General features: G+C 35.7%; 1 protein-coding gene across 5 annotated transcripts in view; it reads right to left on the bottom strand.

Annotated features, from left to right (window-relative positions):
* Positions 1-21,738, bottom strand: part of GALNT13 (polypeptide N-acetylgalactosaminyltransferase 13) — a 462,125-nt gene that overhangs the window by 422,365 nt on the left and 18,022 nt on the right. For all 5 annotated transcript variants that reach the window (XM_074363678.1, XM_074363673.1, XM_074363674.1 and 2 more), the window contains exon 2: positions 6,860-6,930. The gene's annotated coding sequence lies outside the window, so the exon portion shown is untranslated. The remainder of the gene's footprint in view (positions 1-6,859; positions 6,931-21,738) is intronic.

The raw sequence follows: 21,738 nt of genomic DNA, 5'->3' as shown, positions 1-21,738 counted from the left end.
CACCCTGCGATCCCCCAGACACAAAGGGAGAGACACTCATTCATAAGCTCTTTTTTTTTTTTTTTTCCAGGCAGTTTCTGGCAGCTCAGCAGAAGGATTAGGGTCAGGGCCAGAAACCGGAGAGAGCACTCTGGTGTCACAAAGATACAAAGCCCTTTCCAATTCCCCAAATTCTTCTTTAACACAAAGCAAAATTTAGCCTTTTAGGATAGAAAACCCTCATACTCCCAAAGGCCCTGGAAAGGATCCAGAGTCCCTGGGAAAGAGGCAGAAAACAAGTCACCTGGCCCTGTGGGGGAGTGGGGCAGGTAAACTCTTGGCCCCAGAATCTTACACTGACACAAAGCAGAGACTGGCTATCACTGGGGCAAGCGCAGGACGTTTTCTCCCAGCAGAGAACCCCACAGAGTAAAGGAAGAGTTTGAGCCCCTTGGAAGGAATGAGCAGGAATACTGAACCCCACCCCCCAGCTGTGGCCCAGGTGCAACAGCACAGTCTACAATTAAGCTCATAGATACAAACTACTATATACAAAATAGAGAAACAACAAAGTCCTACTGTATAGCACAGGGCACTATATTAAATACCTTGTAATGGCCTATAATGAAAAAGAATGTGAACAGGAACATTATATATATATACATATATATACATGTATGTATAACTGAATAACTATGCCGTACACTAGAAATTCACACCACATTGAAAATTGACTACTCCTCAATAGATAGACAGACAGACAGGAGCAAAAGAACCCATAACCTTCCTGACCCCACCAAGAGCAGAGCACCAAGTAACAAGCACCCTAGCACTGGGGTGGAACCAGAATGTGACAAGAGGCTTCCTCTGTGATGCAAACCTAGGAGGGCAGAGAATAAACACTGAGAAAAACCCTCTGGCACTCTAGGCCCCACACTAAGGACAAGGAAGCAGCAGGTCTGCCGCTGGAATCTGAAGCTGAAAAACATCCCATCAATATAAATTGCTAGATGAACAAAGGAAAAAGAAAAATCACTTGATAATCTCGATAGATACAGAGGAAGCATCTGACGAAATTCAAAACCCAGTTATCGGAAAAAATCCCAGCAAAATCAGACTAAAAATCTGTTTTTCAATCTAATGTACTATATTTTTAAGGCAGAGGTAACAGTAAGCAGATTTTCAACTCCAGGGTGGGTGGGCACCCCTAACTTCACTCCCATGTTGTTCAAGGGCCAACTGTACATGAGATAAAGTTCAAATAGCACAACTAACATCTATTGAGAATTTACTGTGTTAGGAGCCACTGTAAAGTATCATATCTCACTGAGCTTTACAATATTCAGAAGACACAGTACTATTATGGTCACATTACAGAGGTGAGGAGACTGGCAGAGAGCGCTGAAGTAACTGACACGAGTCACACAGCTAAGGAGGCCTCGTCTTAAGATCAGAACCAGCGTTATCAGTCTGGGTCTGGAGCCCTGCTCTTAAGTATCACGTTGTGCTACTTCCCTAATGCAGAAAAAGAGAGATACCCCCTATGCTGGGTGTTAGGTTTTCCCTTGTCAAAACTATTGTTTAGTATCATAGGCAAACTAAGTCTAAAATATTGGTCTTTCATGGACCCAAGATATTAAATCTTTAATTTAGCACTCTATCCTTGTTTCATTTGAAGTTCTGCTAAGGAAGGAAGACAGATCACATTAAGATGACATATTTACTATTCTAATTTATAATTGAGCAATATCATAAATTACACTGTTCCTGTTGCCCAGCATGGAAGTGAATATGTACAATAAGATTCATCACTAAACAAAGGGATAGTTCTCCCTAAAGGTCAGAAGATTTTTCTCCCTACTGAAGACTTAACTAACAAAGGGGTACACTCTTAAAAAAAAAAAAAAAACTCTAAAAAAAAAATCTGTCTCTACTGTTAACATCATTTTCCAGTTCAGTCAACCTGGAAATCTCAGTTATTTTTCAGAGGAGTGATGTACAGTGGTTAACTAGAGATACTCTGGAGCTTGACTGAATGGGATTCAAGTGTCAGCATGGCTATTTTCCAGTTCTTGACCTGGGACAATTTAAATTCTTAGTTAAATTGTGCCTTAGTTTCTATTATGCAAAGTAGCATGACATTAGCATCTACCACTCATGGTTGTTGGAAGCTTAAGTAAATGTAAATCATTTAAAACAGAGCCTAGTATGCAGTAAATGCTACACAAGTGTTAATTACTATTATTATTCCCTGACCCTACTTTCTTCAAAAATCCCACCCACATCTGTTCCTTTCTCTCCATTCCCACTGCTACGACCTGGGTTTTACCCTCATCCCTTCATTCTTACTCTGCTACATTTTCCTAAAAATTGTTCTTCTTGTCTAGAACTGGAATCCATTGTGAAGACAACACCAGACTAATATTCAAATAAGAAATTTTCTGTTTACAGGATTGGCCTTACAAAATATTCTGGTTTTTTTTTTTCCATTCCCTATTAATTAAATTCAGATTTCTTATTTTGATTATCAGTATTACCTACAAACCAGCTCCAGCCTTATTTTCCAGTGTTACGTCCTTAGTCCAAGACAAGAAACTTACTCTTGTCAAACGAGTTAATTTACCATTCACTGAGTGTAAAGTATGCCTTTTCTCTGCTAAACCTGGATATGCCATTTCCTTGACTTCTGTTAACACTGTCCACCTGCATAAAGATCTAGCACAGATGTAATCTCAATGATGAAAGCTTGCACCAATGCAGTTCATAATTGTATCTCCTTTCCTAAATCTCTTCTAATGCTTTATTTTCATATACATGTATTTATGTGTATATAGATGACCTTTTTTTATTATTTCTCAAATAATTTGAAATGGCTTTATTAATTTGACTAAGTTAGATTATTCTGATGATCCCACACCCTGACACCACATCCTCAGCCTTATTTATGCCTGGGCACATCTTATTTCCTCAAACTGAAGACAGAAGTTTCTTGAAAGTCATTTTTTTGTCTCTCCCTCTCACTTGCTCTAGTACTGAACTATCACCGTGCCTCTCATATCACAGGACCATGTGACTTTTTCTTCAAATAAATGAAACAGAATCACTAAATGTAATCACTCGCTTTGTCTTCAAAGTCCAACTCTGGAAATCGAAAGTAGAAGCACTCTATGTGTTCTTTGAGCTCAAAACCAAGAGTAGTGAGAGAACACCAAAGAACTGGCCAAATTCATACTTACAGCAGCAGTACTTTGTATACTAGTAAGTTTGAAAATACCCCTCCGGTAAAACGTTACTAATGGCTTGTTTCAAGAAGTGATGTGTAAAGGAGTTGGGATTAGTGGATGACTGAAATGGAAGAGGAAGTTGACCAAAGGGTGGAGAGGGCAAGTCCCAGTGCGGCTGACCACTTGTAAGGAGTGTCCCTGAACTCTGACACACCGGAAAATGATGAATAGGAAGGCGAATGATGAAGTCAGGCTGGACTTTTCAATCCAAACCTCTCTGCCCTGCATGAAGTGACTGAAAAACTGCAAGAAGAAGGTGTGATCAGTCACTTCACATTTTGAGAAGTAAGATTAATAGAAGCATAAGGTATGGTCTCTGGCCCTAGGGAAGGAACTTTTTAATTTTTCAAGTTTTCTTTATTCAAAGAGCACTTTTTCAAGGCAATTAGTTTTGAGTTGCTGCGTGGTCCTATCAACACTTAATATAAGGCAACTGTCATTTGTTGAGCTGAAATTCACTCATCAACTACTTACTTATTAAAGAATTAATATCTATGAGCTGAGGTTTGGGAGTAAGATTTTTATGCAAATAAAAGAAAGTTAGATAAGCCACTGAATTTCAAGGCTTAACATCCAGGTTAAGAGGTTAAAGAAGTTTTAGAATTAGATCAACCTCTAAAAAGAAAATGAGTGGAAGATCTGAACAGACATTTTTCAAAAAATACACTTATGGTCAACAGATACATGAAAAAATGCTTAACATCACTAATCACCAGGGAAATGCACATCAAAACCACAATGAGATATCACCTTGTATCAGTCAGAATGGCTATTACCAAAAAGACAAGAAACAACAAATGTTGGCGAGGATGTGGAGAAAAGGGAACCCTTGCTCAATGTTGGTGGTGTGGAAAACAGTATAGAAGCTCCTCAAAAAATTACAACTACCATAGGATCTGGCAATTCCATTTCTGGGTATTTATTTTAAAAAACAAAAACACTAACTCAAAAAGATGTATGCACCCCCCTTTTCATTGCAGCATCTTTTACCATAGCCAAGATATGGAAACAACCTAAGTGTCCACTGATGGGTTATTGGATAAAAATGTGAGATATATATATGAATATATATAGCATACCATATCTTTCTAATTGTGATACACAAACACACACACACACCAGAATACAGAATACAACTCGACCATAAAAAAGAATGAATTCTTGCCATGTGCAACAACATGTACAGACCCTGAGGGCATTATGCTAAGTGAACTAAGTCAGACAGTGCAAGACAAATGCCCTATGAGCTCACCTATACGTGGGATTTAAAAACAAACAAAACCCCCACACTCATAAAGAGAACAGACTGGTGGTTGCCAGAGGAGAGAGTGGGGGTGGGCACAATGGGTGATAGGGGTCAAAAGGTATAAACCTCCAGTTACAAAATAAATGTCATGCGGGTATGATGTACAGCATGGTGATTATAATTAATAATATTGTGCTGATATTTGAAAGTCACTAAGAGAGTAAATCTTGAAAGCCCTCATCACAAGAAAAAAATATTCTGTAAGGATGTATGTTGACAGATGTTAACTACACTTACTGTGGTGACCATTCTGCAGTATACACAAACGTTGACTTTTTATGTTGTACATCTGAAAATAATAGTGTTTATGTCACTTATACTTCAGTACAAAAAAGAATTAGATCACCCTCAAGCTTTGTTCCCATGGATAATAAATTTAAGCTTTCTGTGGTGCATCTTCCTCATATGAAAAATGGAGATAATAACTTATCCACCTCATGATATTATTGCTTAGATTAATTAACTGAGATGTTGAATGTAAAGTGCATGTGATACAGTAGATACTTAATAAATACATACTGTTTTTTTGTCCACATCCCTTTAACTTCCATGAATTAACAGAACATTAGATGAGACTATTCCCCCAATTTTCTGACAGTCATTTTAACAATTCTCTTTATTCTGTATCTGTAAGTTTGCCTGGTCTCCTTGAAAACAAGCATTTCAGACTACATAAGCACATGACTGGCCCCTCTTTCCTCAAAACAGCACACAAACACACTTGCAGGCTAGGTGTGCAGTCAGCACATAGGATGTAAGTGCTGTCTGTCTGAATGGTTTGTTTCTTCACTAAAAGTTCAAAGAAGGAAAAGTACTAAAAGCATCTTGATCTGTGTATGAAGAAGGCTGAAGTTTTGTTTCTTTTTGAGCATGTCAATCGACAGTACTCGCTGAGTACCTTTGTTGTGTACTTGATATAATGTAATCATGAAGTTGTAATGCTTATTAACATACATACTTGAAGTAAAATATCCACATGAATCAATTCCAGTTTAACAACCATGAACATTTACCAAGCATTAACTATGTAGCTGGACCTGTACTGTAGTTTACATGTATTAACTCACCACAAATTTGGTCATTCCTAATCTTAGATCCATTTTTAAGAGACATTAAGTAATTTATTAAAAGTCATATAGCTAATAAATGATAAATCCAGAATTTAAACCCAGCTGGTCTGAATTCAGAGTCAAAATTCTTAAAACACTACACTATGCTGCCTTTTTAAAAGTACTTACACTGGGAGACAATGTACAAACATCAATACTGTCATCACTGCCTCCACATTTTTTGGAAATTTTCATTTAGAATCATCCTCCAGATTACCCTACTGCATCAAACAAAGAATCTGAGCACGTGGAGGCTAGGACTCTGTGATTCTATGGTTCCTTCCAACTCTAAAATAGTAATATGAGAGCATTTAATTGTGTTTCTTTAATGAATGAAGGAAGACTTTTAGAGAACTCCAGAACTCTAGGAACTTTTTATCAAAGAATAATTTAGGTGATTTATAGACTTTCTTCCAGAATTCACATTTTCACTTATTTCCTGCCAGTTTAAAGCAGTCTAAGTGAGGCATCAGAAGCATCATTTGAAATGGAAGCAGTGACACGGTAGCCAACAACAACAACAACAAAAAGCTGCACCATTTCCATGACACTGCTTAAGCAAAACAAAAACCCAAAGAAATAATTAGAACAAGTTTGTACTCTTAAATACTCAGGCTCTTATATTTTCTGAAAAGTCGTATGTTTTGATCAAAACCCAGGTCATCACTTTAAATAGATACTGAGTGAGTAATAAAAACTTCTGGGTTCTCTGTTCTCTCATTTATAGAATGTGAATAAAAATAGTGATCTTAAAATATTTGAGGGAGAATTAAGGCAAAATATATAAACTATCTCCTACACAGCAAATCTTAATCCTCAGCAAATCTTAATGTTTAATTCAATATTCCTTTTTAAAATTTCCATAGCAAGACTGCCTAATAACATCAGTTTTTTTCTTCATGCTTCTCAACTTACGATTAAAAGGGAAAAAAACTCAGTAAGTGATAAAATTATGTACGAGATATGTATATAGAATAATGGTAAAATCAGTCACTAGAAATCTTGAAGTTATACAATTTAATTCAGACCAGAGAATAGCCCAAATTTTTATCTTTTATACACATTTTCCTCAGTATTCATAAATATCAAGAACTGTAAATAGAAATGTATTCTTTTATGACTGTCTGCCATATTCAGCATGACTGCTATTGAGTGGAAAAATAAAAATACGTATTACTTACTGTATGTGGCACTTGGCAATTTCAAAATGATTTGCAAACATTCATCCTCAGAATACTCCTACAAAATGCATCTGTGAAAAGAAAAAAAAATGCAAAAGAGTAAACAATTTGCCAAGGTCACAGAAAAACTAATTCAGACCAACACACACTTAGATACTACACACTTGAACATACTGAAATAGGTTTTGCAAAATGTAGAGTATACATCTACCAAATTATAATAGGCTGATGAACACAAATATCCCCAACTATATGCAAATATTCTATGTATCAGTCAAGGAGGACCCTCTTAAGATGAGCCTGCACATGGGGTTCATATAAAATGCAAGAAACCTAGTGCCCCCAGAACATGGTAGAACAACATAAAAACAATTAAAAAATATGAGACATTTATAAGTAAATCTAGTTGGAGATTTTAGGTGGTTAGTAAATAATTCAAGTTTTTAAAATAATACTTTTGTCTGATATATGAAGATCACTGAGTCAGAGGAGAATTTTGCTTGATTTATCCAGAGGACTGCACCAATTCACTTTGTAATTGCATTTCAATTCTAACTGAAAACCTTGCACTGAGAAAAATGCAGGCATGCCACTTGCACATTTCACAAAAAAAGACAAATTCATTTTTTTTTTCAAAAAGCCAATTATAAGGAGAAGGTTATTTAATTAGACTTCATTCATTTATTTGTTTTAGAGGAGAGGTGTTGGGAAGAGCATAGTAATTTCAAAGCACAAATTGTTTCAACTTAAGTGAATTTTATGCTTCTGGGTATACTGTTTTATAAAAGAACTGTTCAGATGAAACAAAACAAAACATGACCTACTGATAATTAAAGTAACCCTTCACAGTACAACATGTTGTTTCAGACAGATCGAACGCATAATGGACAATACAAATAAAAATTAAGTAGCAAGCGTCTTTAGAGGAACGTTAGTTCTTAGCGACCGGCAGAATTTCTGCCCAGACATTTGGTTCTTTACAGGACTAAGCAGAAATACCAGCTCACCCCATCAACAGTTCAACAAGCAGAACAGGCATTCTGAGTTGAACATCTAATTTATCTTCCTCTAGTGTGTGAAAGACAACAGGATGGCACTACCCTCTACGTGGCACAGGAACGAATTATGTCACTAAAATCCTCAACAGAGAGCCTCTTGAATAAGAGCAAACTAGATACAGTTAGCAAATTTATAGTCAAATGTCAAAAGTAAATCAGCAAATTCCTAAGAAAACATATTTTTCAATAAATTTCACTTTTCTAAGTTTAAAACTTAGAACTTAATAGAAAATACAAACATGTTCACATATAATTTCAATAAAATAACATTATAAAAATTAGCAGATCTGTGTATGTCTTCATACTTAAGCATACTCATCCTCCTCAGCAAGAGAACTGAAGTTAACACTAATCACACGACTTGCCCAATTTGACACAGCTAACAAGGAGTGATCCTGAGCTCAGAGCCAACTTTTCTAATCCCAGTTTCTTCTTACTACAATACCCACGAGTCTCTTCTCAGTATCCAAAGCAGAGGTTGCAAACTGGGGGATAATAACCAACTCTGGCTTAATGCAGTGTTATTTTTCTTCTTTTTTCCACATCACACACCATGATTTTGAAAATATTTTAAAATATTCAAAAGCAAGAGATTTCTCATACGCAGCCTAATTTCTAGCTCTTTTTGAACAAGCAAAGAGAGCTTGAGGCTGGGCTCACAGCTTCCAGAGAACAGAGAAACGTCTGCTGCTCTCAGATGGGACATGCCTCCTGCACTCATCTATTTCCTACTTTTGCAGACTGTCTTCTGCGCTGCAATTTTCAGGCCCTGGAGTGTTTTGCTCCTGATCTAAATCTCCCTTATCTCCCAACCACAAACAGACTTCTTTACTGAGAAACTGGAGGAATAATATTAATTAGGCTCAAAGAGCTTATTTCATCAGTTGAAGTGACTGCTTCTGAGTACATTTGTCTATATTCTTATAATCAGCTATTACTTATCAGTTACCTTGTTTTAACCTATATATATGTGTGTGTGTGTGTGTGTGTATATATTTTTTATATTTCATGGGCTTCAATTTCCATGTATTTAAATATATATTTGATAATTTTTAAAGCTAAGGGAGATATTTTAAAGCACAACTTATTGGCACATAGTAAGTCTTAATCATCTTCAATCGTGATTTTACAATTACGATGGACACATCTTTCAGAGAGATACCTCCTGGATTGATAGTATCCTATTTGATAAAGTAATTAAAGTGATAAAGAAAAAACATTCAATTTAACTACAGCTGGATAAAGAGAATGCTGAACACTAAAGGTAAAGCAATGCAGCCCACGAATTCCGGTTAGATCGTGGCCTATTTGCAAATAACGTAAAATATCAATATGTTTTGTAGAACGCTTTAAAAACATGGACCTGGAATTCGGGGTAGTTGTGGTAACAGCAGCCACCTAAATCTGAAACTTTTCACAAATACTGTAAAAAATACAGCCAACAAAAACAAATAAAAACACACAAATCCTAGGCCTTCAGCATAACTGGGAGTTGGAGAATAATAAAAATGTCAGATTCCCTGTAAACAGAAAATTAAACACCAATTTCTAACAGAGCTAGCTTTCAATCTCCCACTATATGTCTTAGAGAGATCTAAGGGGTCCAGAAACTGAGGAAGAGAAAAGAGAAAAACAAAGGTCCTAAGAGTGACATAAAACTCACTCTCAGAAAGTTCACTGAAACTATGAAAATATGAAAAAACTATCCTGACATATTAGAATATGAACACAGGGAGGAGACTTTATATGGAATTCAAGGTGATGACATTTTTTCTGGGGGAGGAGTAAGGCATTTTAAAATGATGGAGATATGTCGAAAGGACATAGGCTCCAGCTTCAAGAAGTACTCACAAGTCCAATTTGGGACAACTGGAAAATCATAATAAATAGTTATTGTAAAGAATATAAAATATAAATAAATAAAAAATAAAGTTATATATAAATTATATAAAGAAGAAGGGAAAATTTTCTCTTTGGGTAGAATACAACTAACAAATATAGATGGATTCATGGAGTTAGAACATCACCTTTAAGTGCACATTATACTTAACTGATTTAGTCCAGAAAATACCTGTGGATCAGCACATGCAGGTTGAAGTATTATGACAAGCAAGGTATTTCCATAGTCTTAAAGTATCTTCTCAAAAATCACTTACTAATTATAATGGGGAAAATAGTACCTTTCAATGGAGAAACTTGGCAGAGACCTTAACTAACTGATCAAAGACAACATCATCACTGGGACAAACACACAGGACAAGTCTCCAAGGACAATGCACTTGAGAAGGACACATCGTTTCAGGGGCATGTCTGCCAAAAATGTGTAACCTGCATCAATCGTTAGGAAATACCAGGCCAACCCAAACAGAGGAAAGTCTAAAAATACCTTGTCTGAATTTTTTAAATTCGAAGTCATTAAAAAAAACAGGAAATGTTCCAAATTAAATACTTAAAAGACATGACAACCAAATGCATGTGTCACCCTAAACACACTGAGTTATAACAGAATTTAGTTTAAAATGTTATTTTTTAATTGAATTGATCCTTTTTATTTCTTTTTCTTGTCTAACTGCTATGACTTCCAATATTATATCAGAAGTGGTGAGAGTGGGCATCCTTGTCTTATTCCAGATTTTAGTGGGAAGGCTCTCAGCTTTTCACCATTGAGTATTCTGCAGGCTGTAGATTTGTCATAAACAGCTTTTATTATGTTGAGATATGTTCCCTCTATACCCACTTTAGTTCGTTTTTATCATAAATAAGTGTTGAATTTTATCAAATGCTTTTTGTGCACCTATTGAGATGATCATATGATTTTTGTCCTTTCTCTTGTTGATATGGTGTATCACGTTGATTGATTTGCATATGTTGAACCATCCTTGTGTCCCTGGGATGAACCTAACTTGATCATGGTGTATGATCTTTTTTAAGTGTTTTTGGATTCTGTTTGCTAATATTTTGTTGAGGATTTTTGCATCTATGTTCATCAACAATATCGGCCTATAGTTTTCTTTTTTGGTAGTGTCTTTGTGTGGCTTTGGTATCACGGTGATGGTGGCTTCATAGGATGAGTTTGGGAGTATGCCCTCCTCTTCAATCTTTTGGAAGAGTTTGAGAAGGATCGGTATGAGCTCTCCTTTGTATGTATGACAGAATTCCCCAGTGAAGCCATCTGGTCCTGGACTTTTGTCAGTAGACCAAATGCTCCAATCAAAAGACAGAATGGCAGACTGGATAATAAAACAAGAACCTACAATATGCTGCCTACAAGAGATCCACTTTAGGATGAAGGACACACATAGATTGAAGGTGATAGGGTGGAAAAAGTTAGTTCATGTAAATGGAAATGACAAGAAAGTGGGAGTAGCAATACTCTTATCAGACAAAATAGACTTTAAAACAAAGGCCATAAAGAAAAATAAAGAAAGACACTATACAATGACCAAAGGAGCTGTACAAGATGAGGACATTATACTCATTTATATGCACCCAATATAGGAGCACCCAACTATATAAAACGAATACTAACAGACATAAAGGGGGAAATTGATGGGAATACAATAATAGTAGGAGACTTTAACACCCCACTAACATCACTGGACAGGTCTTCCAGACAGAAAATCAATAAGGCAATAGAGATACTAAATGATACAATAGAATAGTTGGACTTAGTTGATATTTTTAGGACATTACATCCCCAAAGAACAGAATATACATTCTTCTCAAGTGCTCATGGAACATTCTCTAGGATAGACCACACTCAGGCGTAAAAGAAACCTCAACAAATTTAAGGGGTTAGAAATTATTTCAAGCATCTTTTCTGACCACAATGTCATGAAACTAGAAATCAACCACAGAAGAACAAATGAGGGAAAAAAACAACTGCATGGAGACTAAACAACACACTACTAAAAAACCAATGTGGGTCTGTGATGAAATCGAAGAAATAAAAAATACTTTGAGACAAATGACAATGAAAACACAACCACACAAAATCTATGGGATGTAGCAAAGCAGTCCTAAGAGGGAAGTTCATAGCAATACAGACCTTCCTCAAAAAAGAACAATCTTGAATAAACAACCTAATCTACCACCTAAAAAGAATTAAAAAAAAAAAAAAAAGAAGAAGAACAAACAAAACCTAAAGTCAGCAGAAGCAAAGAAATAACAAAAATCAGGGAAGAAATAAATAAAATAGAAATTAAAAAACAGTAGAAAAAAATCAATCAAACCAAGAGCTGTTTTTTTGGAAAGAGTAAACAAAATTGATAAACCTCTGCTTGCTAAGAAGAAAAGAGAAAGGACACAAATAAACAAAATAAGAAATGAAAATGGAGAAATTACAACCAACATCACAGAAATACAAGAAAATCGTAAGAGAAGACTATGAACAACTGTATGGCAATAAATTGGACAACCTAGAAGAAAAGAAACATACAGTCCACCAAAACTGAATCAAAAAGAAATAGATCATTTGAACAGACGAATCACTAAACATGAAATAGAATCAGCAATAAAATAATTTTCGCAATTGTACGGAGGCTACATAGAGGAAAACGTCCTTATTCTGAAGAAATATACCCTAAAGTACTTCAAGTAAAGAAGCATGATGTGTGCAACATGTTCTCAAAGGATTCAGGGAAAAATTATATATATGTACACACATATATATATATATAAGCACATATGATTACATAATTATATAATACATATATATACACATATATGGGGAGAGCAAGTAGAAATAAAGTACAAGGGGTAAAACGCAAATGAATCTGTACAGAGAGTATTCAGGGTTCTTAAGTACAATAGTTGGAAATTTTCTCTATGTTTTAAATTATATGAAAATTTTAAATTAGAGAAAATTGATAGAAAGAAACAAATGTTTTACTTTCATTGAGATATTCTGGGATCACAGAAAAATAGTCAAAGAGATAATCAATGAAGTGTTGTTAAATCAAGAAAATACTAATTTAAAAAATAAATCAGAATCATTGCCCAGTGTTTTTGGACAAGTGAAATAATACAAATCCATATATATATTTTTTCCTCCTGAATTTTATATATGACATATAAAAAATCAAAGATATTGTCTATTTTATAGATTATATAAAAACAAAGCTATTATCTATTTTATATATTACATTAGATTAAAGATATCTATTTTTAAAATAATTCATTTATATATTTATATTAAATACATAAGATAAGGAAGAATGAAAGTAAATGTGGAATCTAGCTTTGGGTTTTTTAATAAGTCATACAAATGATATTATAGTCAGTGAACTCAGCAATGTAAAGTTAAATAACAAAATGATATTCATAAATAAATTCAAGTTGTCAGCAATTAAAGAAAAAGAAATTATCGAACTGTCCTTAAAGCTACTATTTACCCCATTGTAATTAGTAAATGGTTTTTGAGAAGATATTTTAAGACAATGGAAGTATCTTATTTGTCATCATACTTTCCTTACATTGGAAAGTGAATGTAAGTGGATTTTCCTTATATATTTCTCTAAGTCAAAATTACCAACTTTTTTTAAATTCAGGAAAAAAGATTTAAAAAAATCACTCTTAATTCCTAAAACAATGTATTTCATGTATAACTATCCTGTCTTTGTTTTCAAACCATTATTTAAAGAATAATACAACATAAACAATTTTATAATTAGATTCTTAAGATTCTTTTTTTAACTTAGGAATTTCTGTGGCAACATCTGTTTTTATCATTACGATGCAGAATCATTTCACTGATTGGTATCCCATACATGCTATTATTTATTTACTATTTTGTATCTACAAGTAATTATCAAATATAGAAAGAAAGAAAAAATAAAGGAAGGAAGGAAGGATATGTTGATACGGAAAAGCATGGAAACAGAGTAGCTTTAGTGAAATAATTATTTACTTTTGGCAGAATTACTTCCTATTTTCGTACAGAGCAACAGTCAGGCCCTTTATGGGACCCAAGGAAGGAAACAGATGAAGATGTGTTACAGTCTCGTAACTGAGAACGTACAAGAGGACTGCTTACTGCAGGATGAGTGACGCAAAGACAGGAAGCGCTACAGAGCCTCCTGAACAATTCAAACAGCTCTACCAAGTCTCATTTCTCATTTCAGCAACATGTCAGAATGCCGAGACATTGCCATTTTTACACTGGATACTACCATTTACATTTTATTACGTTAGGCAATGCCATTTTTTAAATTGCCATTTTAATTGATGGTTCTCATCAATCTTCAAGTTAGTTCAGCCACCTTTCTTTCTATATTTTGAATTCCTTCAAATTCCCACAGATTTAGCAACTTGCCTCATCTTTAGATTCCATATTTTGTATTATTAAATACTGGAGAGTAATACAAATGTTATTCAGCATAAGCACCCAATCAACCTTTCTGGAGTCTCAGTTGGTCTGCCCTAGCAGGTCACTGATTCAATGACACATAACAAACCAAGCCTCCCTTTTTGCAGGACTACATTTTCTATATGTATGTATATACACGATTGGGACATTGTGCTGTACACCAGACATTGACACATTGTAACTGACTATACTTCAGTTAAAAAAAAAAAAAAAAAAAGACTACATTTTCTTTACTGGATGAGAATGTTATGTGAGATGAAAACTATGGGCAGAAGACCTAAACAAGCAATTCTCCAAGGAAGAAATACAAATGATCAATAGGCACATGAAAAAATGCTCAGTATCACTAATTATCAGAGAAATGCAAATCAAAACTACAATGAGATATCAATTCACACTAGTCAGAATGGCCATCATTCAAAAGTCCACAAGTAACAAATGCTGGAGAGGCTGTGGAGAAAAAGGAACCTTTCTACACTGCTGGTGGGAATGCAGTTTGGTGCAGCCACTATGGAAAAGGGTATGGAGATTCCTCAAAAGACTAGGAATAGACTTACCATATGACCCAGGAATCCTGCTCCTGGGCATATATCCAGAAGGAACCCTGCTTCAAAAAGACACCTCCACCTCAATGCTCACAGCAGCACTATTTACAATATCCAAGACATGGAGACAGCCTAAATGTCCATCAACAGATGAATGGATAAAGAAGATGTGGTATATTTATACAATGGAATACTATGCAGCCATAAAAACAACACAATGCCATTTGCAGCAACGTAGATGTCCCTGGAGAATGTCATTCTAAGTGAATTAAGCCAGAAAGAGAAAGAAGATACCATATGAGATCGCTCATATGTGGAATCTTAAAAAAAAAAAAAAAAAAGAACATAAATACAAAACAGAAACAGACTCATAGACATAGAATACAAACTTGTGGTTGCCAAGGGGAAGTAGGGTGGGCAGGGACAGCATGGAGTTTGAAATTTGTAGATAGTGACAGGCATATGTAGAATAGATAAACAAGATTATACTGTATAGCACAAGGAAGTGTGTGCAAGATCTTGTGGTAGCTCACAGCAAAAAAAAAACGTGACAATGAATATATGTATGTTCATGTAACTGAAAAATTGTGCTCTAGACTGGAAATTGACACAACATTGTAAAATGACTGTAACTCAATAAAAAAAAAAGTTAAAAAAAAAAAACTAAACCTTACTCAAGTGAAGATATATGAACTCTTTTGCTTCCCCTCATATTTAAGTCCTGTCATTGTGTCAGAGAATAGAATTAAATGAACTCAGAGTGATTTACTTCTTTCAAATCCATGCTGGTTGTTACCTCTATTTGTTCTGCTCTTTGAGGTGTATGAAAATCAAATGTCTTTTTGATTTATTCCCCTATCTCCTGGATATCAAAGCAAGCTGATTAATCCATAACTTCTAAAGTCATCACTAATATGTTCTCTCTTCCTCCCTCCCCAGTTTTATTTGGCCTTCAAGAACCCTAAGTTCACTCCTTGCATACTTTTTATTGTAAAGATGACTTGATAATAATCTTATGATAATTTATATTATGAAAAGTATGACAAATCAGGACCTCTTGAATCCTGTACACTTTTAAAATGTAATTCTCCTGCAGTCCATTAGCCAACTTAAGTCACTGCGTATTTCCATATCCGGTCTGGTCCATGGTTCAAACAGTAGGTCATGCCTTGACCCAGGATCCTGAACACTTTCACCCCTTGATTTGTGACAGTGCGTTTACCTTGCAGACAGTGCCTACATGGTGGCTTTCCATAACTGAAGACTGTATCATCCATCCCTCTTGTCTATTCACCCAGTCGGGGAAAAGTCAAGACCTGTCTCCTAACTGAAGTGGGTTCTCACGCTAATTCTTTCTTTTCTTTGTCTTATTTCACTTTTTTTCCATTGACTGTTCAAGGAACTGGCAAAGTGACTGTCCCAAACATTCACCAGCTTCTCTCGTAACGCACAGTGAATGCCTTCTCCTTCATCCCCTACTCCTATCCACCTGACAAGACACGAAAAAATGGTGGTTCCTTCATCCTCGGAGACGGAAGCTGAAACAGGTTTCCTTAACTCACCTCTGCCCACTCTCAGCACACACACACACTAAAGCGTGGCCTACTTTGTATCCTTCATTTCATTATTTTCTAGTCTCTGTAGAAATTTCACCTCTACCTTTACATCTCCCTATCTTTTGACTCATTCCACCTCCATGAAGTTTTGCTAAGAGCAAATTAGAGATTCAGGCAGATTTATGCTCAGAGAACTTCATCAGTGCCATTTGTAATATTTGACTGTAAATCCTTGAAAGCTGCTAGAGTGTCTAACAATCAGAGATCAACTAAGTAAGTTTGTGCAGATGATAGAATGCCAGGCAATCACAAAACTGATGTCTCAAATAGTATTTGTTGATATGCAGAAATCTTCAATATATATTTTTAAAACAATATACTTTCTAAAATAATATGAATAAAGTAGCAATTGTGTAAATAACTATATACATACACATAAGCATTTACATATATACAAATATATGTATAAAATTCAGAAAGATTGGAAGATTGTACAGCAAAATGTTAATAGTTATGGTCTCTGAATGTGTGAAAATATAAGTGATATTAGCATACTTTTCAATAATTTTCTTAATTTTACAAATCTTCTACAAAAATATCTATATCATAATTCAAAAAGAATGAAAGAATATCAGTTGAAAAACTCAGAGGGAAAAAAAGGCAACTGCGCATATGTAAGAACCAAACAGAAAGCTATAAATCAGGCAGAACTTCAGTATTAGAAGAGCTGGAGACTTATATAGACAAAATTAAGGCACAAATAAGCAGTAACATGAAATTCTCAAAAAGTTAATAGAAGGTGATTTTTTGATGCGACATGGCTGGAGTAGCCAGGTGCCTCCCCAATATCAGTTCTCCCCTCTTTTAGATGCTATATGCTCTTTTATGTTCGTTGGCCTTTGCCTGCCGAATATGTAGACATGATTGAAACTCTGGCAGCTATTTTGAGTATCTTAGAGTGACTACAAGAATCCAAAGTCCCTGGTGACATTACAGAGCCATCTTATCTGGCTTGAACTACCAATATCAAGACTTCATATTTTGTGAAGGAAAAATAAAGAACTAATTTCTTTAGGCCACTCTGAATATATACTGAACGTTTTAAGTGATACATATAATTATCTGAGAATTTGCAGGTAAGAATTAAGAAAATGTTTCTCCGTCATGGAGAAATAGAATCAACTCACCAGAATATATGTTACCAAGTATTAGGGTTCATATGTCAAATAATTCTTAAAATGAAGAAAAATTTAAAGGAATGCAGAGGGAGGAAAGAAATGGAAAGAATTCAAATCTAGGATATTACATTACATTAAAAATGGTTTAAATAGAAAAATTTGTATTTCACTAAAATACATAGTAGTTTAGGTATATTTAATTGTATGAAGGATTATTTTTAAAATTAGATTCCAAGTAATGAAACTGCTTTATCAGTAGCAGGAAAGATTATATTACACTCTAAAAATGAATTTCCAGAAACTAAATATTGTTAAATATTAGCTCGTTTTTTTTTTAAGTGAAGATTCTTTTGAACATCTTTAAACCTAAATTTAGAACTGGGACCTTTAAAATCATGAAATCCAATTAGAAATGCAGTGTAAATATGTAATGAACTTTAGTTAAAGGATGTGAGTTAGTTTTCTATTATGTTTTATGGTCACTATTCATGCTTTCTCCATGTTTTATGCCACTGTTTAAATATATCACATTTGTATTTACTTCTTCTGAGAACAAGTTAAAATGTATATAAAGTGCAACCTTTACTCCACCACAACATCCAAATACATGGTGTGGCAGGTTGTATTTTTGAAAAATGGCCACAACATCTCCCATTCAGCATGCTCTTCCGCAGTGTGAGCTTGACATTCACATATACCCCATCAGGAGATTAAGCTTTTTTTTTTTTTTAATTCCTGGAATCTGAGCAGAACTCAGGACTCCTTTGACTAAGAGTTTATGATAGAAGCAATACTGTACTAGTCCAGGAGTAGCCATTAATTTAGCATCTTCTGTTTTCTGCCTCTTGGAGCCCTCAGCTGCCATGTAAAAAGTACAGGCTACTCTGCCAATGGAGACAGCAGCCATGCTGAGGGGCACACAGGCATCAGAGTAAAGAAACCACACTGGACACCAGTTCATTCAGCCTTTAGAAGACTCCAGTTCCAGCCACCACCTGATGGCAACTGCATGAGAGACCCCAAGTGAGGATCTCCCAGCTGAGCATGGTCAACCCACAGAACTATGAGAGATTATAATAAAGTGCTTTTCTAAGCCACTAAATTTCTGGGTAGTTTCTTGCATAGCAATAAAATGACCAGAAAATGTGACCATTCTAGAGTCTAAAATCTGGAAGTATAACGCAATAATCTGTCATCCTTAATGTAAATATCCAAAATTATATATACGAACATACACTGATCAGAATGTGAACTGTTTATATGGTAATCTACTTTTCTGTCTTTGTCTCTACCTCTGTCTATGCAAGTTATCTTACTTCCAATTAAAATGATTTCCAGTTGTTTTCTGGCTAATTACTGATATGTGTGCTAACACAGATGTTATATTTATGCTATATGTATGTATGCATACACACACATACACACCCACACAGTGTGTTTTGGGGTCATTTAGCCTGTAAAATAGAATATATAGTAGAAACCTCAATGCTGTTCCTATGTGAAGAACTGGCAATTTAGAAAGCAGTTTAAATTTGTTTTCTGTGCTCCCCCAAAGCATAACTAAGACCAGTAAGACTCATGAGAAAAGTTACAAGGAGTCAAATTTAAGCTCCGCATAAGGAAAGGCCCTCTTTCTGTGAGGAACGCCAAAACAGAATGGGCTTCCCTAAGAAAGGGCCAAATAAAGAGTTCAAGAGCTCCATTCTCCAGAAATGTTGAAAATGACCTCAAGTTCTGGCTGCCTGCTGGAATTGAATGGTTCTTAAGTACCCCCTTGAACCTGCTATTCTGATAAATTTGTGGTGATCATCTTTGGAATGGATTATGCTAATATTTTTATATCCCTATCATATTCCAGAAAAAGACACGAGGAGTATCACAAAGATTCATTCAATACAGCGTCATTAAATTCACAGTCCTTTTTCCTACCAAATCAATATTTAACAATTTTTCAAGACATTTATTGAATAACTAGCTATATTATGGACTTTGGTAGGCCTTGGGGGAACAAAGAGGAATGTGATGCCTCTACTGTGAAAAAGATTATAATTTAAAATGGGAGTTACAACGGGAGACAGAGGAGGACACAACTATGATAACATGGTGCAAGCGAGCAATAGCAATGGGAACAAAGTACTAGGGGAACTGAGAAAGGAACAGAAACATTCTACCCAGGAGATTTGGGGAAATCCTTTAAAAAGAGGTGTAATTGGAGCTGATCCTTGAAATGAAAAGACGGGTAATTCAAAGTTGCAAAGCAGTGAGAGCAAAGAAATAGATAGAGTCATGGGTATCTATGCCATGTCCAGGTAAGAAAGAAGTAATTCAGTGAACCCTTAAACTAGATTAGGAGGGGTAACAAATGAGAACTGCAGCTTCAGAGGTCTCTGGGATAGATGTCTATGAAGGGTCTCAAATAATATGCTAAAATATTTGAAATGTAATCTGTAGAGCTCTCAAAGGTTTTTATACCCAGCAGTTACATGCTCATAGTTATATTTAGAGAGAGCCCTGTATTGGCAACGTGAAGTAGGTAATGAACTGACTACAGGATATGGGGCAACTTTAAAGAACCATGTCAGTCTTGGGTTTAGACTAGGCACCACCTTGGGTAAGGGAAGCTGGGGTGGCGGGATCATCCTTCAAGATCCCTTTCAATCTTCAACTCTGTGACTATGTCCTCTGCAGATGAAACAAGTTCCAGGTGAATTTCTATAAATGACAGAGGTGGCAGAACTCCTGGGCCACTCTGGTGAAAATCACAGAGACACAGCTACTTTAAATACCCAATGAATTTGACAAGAAGCATATAAAGTGTGCAATCTCTGACTAGCTGACAATGGAATCTGAGAGGAAAAAAACCACAAGGAAGACATTAATATGCCACAGTGCAAAGACGTTTTCTACTATCCTACCAGGAAAGACAGATAAGATTTGACTGACCTAAATCCTTTTTGACCTGCATTATTTTCCAAAGTAGCATCTACTGCTTTGGAAGGCCCAGGGCACCTATCTGTACATGTGCAACCTAATTAATGCGTGTAGGAAAGACTTAATTGCACAGGACATTCTGCTAGGTACAGCACAAAAAAACTGCATTGGACTGCCTTCTTGGATTTCATAATCTATTAAAGACAGATGGATGTAGATACACATCTATAATTTAGAAGGGTAACAGCAAGGATTAATTAAACTAGAGAAACAGACAAAAATGTATGTACTTGTATTAAATGCTTCATGAGTATCAACAGCGGGACAATTCCTTGGTTGGTTCCATTTCAAGGGGAAACAAAGCTAAGGGTCAGAGAATACAAGCCAGTGGCAAGATCTCACTCCTGAGACCTGCTGGAAGAGAAAAGGCAAGCTCTGCCTCACTGAGGTTTAACAGCACGTCAGCCAAGGTCAGGGAAAGGGTCTAAAGCACATTCCACAGGACTGCAGCTGCCGGAAGGGAGGAACACCAGGCCAACCACAAGACAGTTGATCTAGGGCTACAGGCTCCTTTTCTTCCTCCCTTTCGGTTGCTGGGCCAACTGGCCCTGCAGAGGGAGATCTCTATATGGCTATCAGAAAAAGGTAGGAATGCAGGAAGTTTCTAATAAATTGAAGGCATGAACCTGGACTGAGAAAGTAGAACGCAAAAAATCTGCAATTGAGGTGTAGTGTGACTGTCATCCCTGAGACTGATACATGGTGTGTGGCAGGAATCCTAAATCCTCTGAATGACCAGTTTGATGGCCATCAGCCAAGCATATCATCAGATAAGAATCTTAGATTCTGAGGAAACTCCTTGTCCTTGATGCCCCCACACAATGGTAAACACACACATTTTCCTATAAAATACAGCCATGAATGACAGCCTGAATGCATCTGCTGAAGGACACAGAGAAGAAAAGGTAACAATTCTACAAGATAACAATACGTGGTACTGTGCTCCTCATTCATAAATTTGTAATACTGTTCATATAGAAAGATGACATATTTTAATGGTATGAGAGGTCCTTTTTTGATAGAACAGTTTGGCCTTATGAAATATGTGGCTCTATTTTGCTGGTGTTGTTCATCCCTGAATGAGGACACAATCCCCAGAAGCAAGAAAGAGAAAATCATCTTTTTAATAGCATGAGACTTCAGTAAGGCAGAGACTTGACAGAAAGCAAGCAAAAGGGCAGACA

This window comes from Camelus bactrianus, chromosome 5 (assembly GCF_048773025.1).
Source record: "Camelus bactrianus isolate YW-2024 breed Bactrian camel chromosome 5, ASM4877302v1, whole genome shotgun sequence".
Taxonomy (NCBI): domain Eukaryota; kingdom Metazoa; phylum Chordata; class Mammalia; order Artiodactyla; family Camelidae; genus Camelus; species Camelus bactrianus.
The sequence above is the reverse complement of the archived record's forward strand: the minus strand, read 5'-3'. Positions and strand labels throughout refer to the sequence as shown.